We start from the raw sequence: 5,783 nt of genomic DNA on the forward strand, positions 1-5,783 counted from the left end.
AATTTAAGATTTTAAATATGTTTTAGTATTTTTTTTTCGAATTAAGTAAGAAGCAGTTGAAAAAAGTTTTCATAGATACAATCTGACCTTAGCCTCCTACGCAAAAGAACGTCTGCGTAGGAGGCTAATCTGACCTCTGTCTGTGTTAAGAATTAGTTCAGCTTCTGATAGTTCTTATTATAGAATGGAAGCAGTTTCAACGCGGGCGAAACCGTACAAAGTGTGCGCCAAGCGTCCAAACCCCTGGCGGGTCGTTAGCTCGCTCAACCTACAACCTCTAAGCTGGTCTTAAAACACAATAGACCCGGTCCCGGCTTATTGGTGGTGTTTAAGTGATCTAAATGCTGCAGTCCTATACTCAGTGTTTCACTAAATAACACGGCAGAGCTTGACCAATCACGACGGCGACGCCGAGGACAACGTGGAGTAAAAAGTGGAATTACGTTTATTTTACTGTAGAACCTCACAATTATTTATCGATTCGTTAAGTGTATCTATCGATGCGAGAGCTACTCCACCTTAAACTGAAGAGTTCAGTTTCAAATAGAAAGATGATAAAAAAAAGTCCTCGTCCTGGTTAACGCTTAACAAAATGATGAGAATTTGGTCATTGCACGTAAAGTTATCGTTTTGCAGAAGATAGCTGTAATGAATGATGAAATGACTCCGGATTTTAATCAACATGCATGGGCATGTTATAGTTCATTTTAAAGCGTTTTTGTTTAGTGACTTTCTTTTCGCCATTTGCGTTGCGGTTTGTTTTAGCCACATAATTGTTTGTAATTTGGTGTTTGTAGGTGGTGACATTTTCGACATTGAAGAATGAACAGTTATTTTTCTTTATTTTTGAAGACAAGTTTACGAGACACGTTATTTTGAATTATGTTGTATGATTAAGTTGTAGATAGGTACTTATTGACCAAGTGGGAGTGCCGGACGGGAATATTTCTAAATAGAAAGCGGTCTTGATGAGCGCAGATTAAATAGGAGGCAGATATTTTCCTTCCCGGCCACCTTTCTTGGAAATAATTGAGGTGAATAACCAACGTATTGTCGACTTAGGTGATAGCAGAGCCTCTACCCTTTACAATGCATTGGACTTGCCAACCGTTCAAAATTCTTTGGCCAATCCTTTGAATAGCTTTAGGAAAGCTTTGTAAATATTACGAATGACAATCTTTAGGCAATCTTTCTGTACGTTTGAAATGATTAAGCAGTTTGCACTTTTATTTCACGTAATCATTATTTTACTGTGCGTTTTTGTATTATATCTCATTTAATGGCACTTATTTTGTCCAATAACAAGCGAGACTTGCTTCTTGTCTATATTATTGTGAAGGAAAGCAGGACATTAGATAACCTTTAATATCCAAAAAAAAAGCACGAGAGATCAACATCAGAAAATGGATCTCATTGTGCTTTTGCTGGAATTGACTTCTTGGGGTGAAATTCCCAATTGTATATAGTTATATAGATAAAAGATGATTTTGTCTGCTTATATTATATTATGATGGCAGCAGTTTATAGTGAAATAAAAGCAACAGTGTATGAATTACATGAAAACAGTTCGCATTGATTATGTCGCTTAAAAGCTTTTGCTCGTTATCTTGCTATTATCTTCCCCACCATCTTTGTTCCTTGTGGTCTTTTAACATTAGTCTCGCACAAATCGACTTTCGGCATCAAGGCATAATCGATCGCATCCAGTCGGCTCGACAACATTTTCAAGTCTCGCGCAAATCGATTCCGGTATGACAGGTCGAAATGAGTTCTTTTTACTCGACAGCCTTTTAACAAGAATACAAAAACCGAAGTGAGTTCGCTTTTCACCACAGTCTTTTTACAAGAATACAAAAACCGAAATGAGTTCCCTTTTCACCACAGTCTTATTACAAGAATTCAAAAACTGAAATGAGTCCCCTTTTCACCACAGTCTTTTTACAAGAATTCAAAAACTGAAATGAGTTCCCTTTTACCAGATTTTTTTAACAAGAATACAAAAACCGAAATGAGTTCCCTTTTCACCACAGTCTTTTTACAAGAATTCAAAAACTGAAATGAGTTCCCTTTTCACCACATTCTTTTAACAAGAATACAAAAACCGAAATGAGTTCCCTTTTCACCACAGTCTTTTTACAAGAATTCAAAAACTGAAATGAGTTCCCTTTTCACCACATTCTTTTAACAAGAATACAAAAACCGAAATAAGTTCCCTTTTCACCACAGTCTTTTTACAAGAATTCAAAAACCGAAATGAGCTCCCTTTTCACCACAGTCTTTTTATAAGAATTAAAAAACCAAAATGAGTTCCCTTTTACCAGTGTTTTATACAAGAATACAAAACCGAAATGAGTTCCCTTTTACCAGTCTTTTTACAAGAATACAAAACAGAAATGAGTTCCCTTTTACCAGTCTTTTTACAAAAATAAAAAACCCGAAATGAGTTCCCTTTTCACCACAGTCTTTTAACAAGAATACAAACAACGAAATGAGTTCCCTTTTTTCCCTTTTTTACGCAGTCATCCTAATTCCAACTACTTCCCGGTCCACAGCCCCTTAGGGGTTAAACGAATTCAATTATCACACCAAGGATAAAAAAATAAACGTTACCAACAAATACAGCAAAAAGAACGTAAATTAATCCCGACAAGCAGGAGGCTACAACTTAGCTATATTACAGGCGGGGTCGAGGAGTTCAATTCTGGGTCCATGGTGAAACAACTCGAGCTAGCTATATAATGGTCAGAACGGAAGATAAGCCCATTGCCTAAGGATTTGATGTCCAACGGCCTAATCACTCGACCACACTTTTTCGCACTCGACCACACTGCCCTCCTTTTAAGTCTGGGGTTAACTCCTTACTAGACGGGGAAGGGAGAGTATCATATAAAAGCACAAAGTTGAAAAGGCTTGTATTAGATATTTTTACATAGTGCTTTTGAAAATCGCATGCAGCATAGATAAAGCCTTTAACACGTGATTGAATAAATGGCTCTTATTGGTAGCCAGCAGGCGTTGGGGCGGTCATCACGGTTGAAAACTGGAAAGTTAAGAATTAACTTTAAGGTAATTTTAACCCTCGGACGTACAAGGGCGGGTGGATTCCGAAATTTTGAAAAGAGGATTTACTTTACAATACTGAAACTTTCAGTAGCTGTTTATTTTTTTTTGCATTTATCCCTTGCGGAAATTGTGATATGTCAAACATGTGTCCATGATATTTGACGTTGTCATGGCAACGTCATAGTTACAGGTAGGTCTGGCCAAAAATCGTCAATTTTAATATTTTTTCCAGTTTTTTGATACAGAATTGTAAGATTTTTTTTGTTTTTACATTTCATAAGCATTCTGGCATGATTTTATATCAGATTTTGTTATTTTCTGACATTCTAAGAAAATGGTTAAATCCAAGATGGCGGATCCAAAAGGGCGGCTCTAATGACGTCACGTGACGTCACAGTCAATTTTATTTTGCAGAGTAAGCTAAGGGCTTTCTACTCAGTGCAAAATAATTTCGCTTGTTGTACCTTAACACAACGAAAACCCTAGGGAGGGGTTCCATCCCCCTTGTACGATGGTGGGGGTTGAGTTTGCTTTTACGTCCGAGGGTTTTATAGCTATAAAGTAACCTAGTAATTTCTCTGAACGCCAACCCTAGTTAGAAAGAAAGGCGGGAACCACACTTGGCAAAATATATTCCTTAATTTCGGTGGGATTTGAACCCAGAATAGATTAGATCAGCGCTTGTCACTGACATGTATATTGTTGATAGCAAGACTTCTAGCGAATGTTGGTCCCATTCTGGATCAAAATTACAGAATGGCTATCAGCTAATGGAATTTATAGGGCATTCCTGTGACCTGAATAGTGACTTTTGATTGGATCCATTCTTTGTGAGTGAATTTACAAAGGTAACTAAAGCCTCCAGGGCCCCTGATACACCAAACAAGAAATTGTCGAAGAGCTGTTGCTGCTTTTACTGTATGTCAAAACAAAGAATCTGCTATGCTACTTGAACCACAAGAAATAGGACAAGGCAGTGTCAGTTTTGGACCTGGGCCAAGTTGTATATGGCCCTCGGATGGTGAATAACGCTTTGCACTGGTCAATTCACTAGCTATCCAGTGTATTAGAATTATGCTACGTTTCTGAGAAAAGTGCACAAGAACTGACAAAAACCTAAAAGGCTAGAGCGCGCCTACCCAGGTTATATAGAGGTTAACTGCGAGTTCGTAAGCCATCAAGGGGTTGTGGGAGCATGTTCCTGCAGAAAATTGCTATATTTGGGCCTTCTAAAATTGCTCAGTGGAAATGCGTCTGACACTGATAACTAACATTTCAAGCATTAAAGTATCCTGTGTACATCTGTTTTGCATCTAATGGCTAACTCCATTGAGACTGAGTGTTTTCTCGAGATCTAGATCCTCCTTTAACTCATCTCGAAATCAAGTGAACCCTACCCCCACAAAAAAATCCTAGGACCCCCTAGGCGATAAACAACGACCGGTCTCTTACAATAAACAGCCGTATCGCATCAAATGCAGTCCACCTGTTGTTTTTGAATACCTTAAGGTTACTATTTTTAGCGACTGCTAATTAAAGCGTTTTTTTCTGGCCACTATATTTAATTTTGCATTCCTCCTGGCGGGCGGGGGTATTAATTTAACGCGTATTAAATTCGACCGAGACAAATTTTAGCGAGTACAAAATTTAGCGATTTTGGCCCAAATCGCTAAAATCGCTAAAATTAGTACATGCATACATACATAAACTTTATTTCAGTTTTCATGTAAGCTGGAAAATGGGGGAAAACAGGCTTTTATATGATAATATTAGGCAATTTTGAACGCGTTTATTAGCTAATGAGGTGGAGTTGACTTTCTTGAGAAGACTGCTGTATGGGGACGAGTAATCCCCAAGTATGAATCCAATGATTCTCTTATTTAGTGCTTCAAGTTTAGTAGCCGCTAACAATAGTAATGCACCTATCAATGTTAAGCCCGAGGGTGGGGGGTGGGGTCGGGAGAGGGGTGGGGATTTTGACAATTTCTATAAAAAAAAGTCAAATCCCCACCTGGGAGCAATGAAAGGTGGTCAGATGTCCTTCAAACCTTGTTGCAGGGGATCACGTTCGATCAAAATCCCTACCCTGGGGACCGACCTCACGATCAAATTCCCGTGCCCGACCCCCCCCCCCCCCCTCGAGCTTAACATTGATAGGTGCATTACCTTAAAGGTATTTTGGAGCATTTCCTGCATAGTGTAAACCCCAGACGGTCTGGCTATCACTAAGGCATTAAAATAACTAGAGAAGAAAGTGCAGGGGATGCCTTTGGATAAAAATAATATTAGTTAATATTAGTGCGGAAGAGAGAGTTCAGGGACTGGACTAATATCTCAGACCAAGAAGTATTGCCGATGTCCCATATATACAGTAGCTCATAGTTCTAGGAGAAACAACACAGAGCCGTTTAGTGAAAGCAAAGTGGTCGACCTAGAGGCACAAGTCAATGCATGTCACTGGCTTCGTCACGAGTGCCGAAAAGCAATTGTTTTGGATTCTAAGAATTATACGCTAAAATTAGTCCCTACGTAATTCTGGATCTCCAGCTCGGGTTGACTGGGTAATAAATTCTCAAATTCCTCTTTCAATCACTCACATTTAATCTCCTATTAGCTGCAATTTTCATTGGTCAATTGAAAGATAATTATTTTTGGCAAAGAATGCATTGTTGTTCGATGCGTTTCCGCATATCGGATATCCACGCGAAGAAGACTTTCGT

Source organism: Oculina patagonica, chromosome 12 (genome assembly GCF_052425735.1).
Source record: "Oculina patagonica isolate OP01 chromosome 12, crgOcupat, whole genome shotgun sequence".
NCBI lineage: Eukaryota > Metazoa > Cnidaria > Anthozoa > Scleractinia > Oculinidae > Oculina > Oculina patagonica.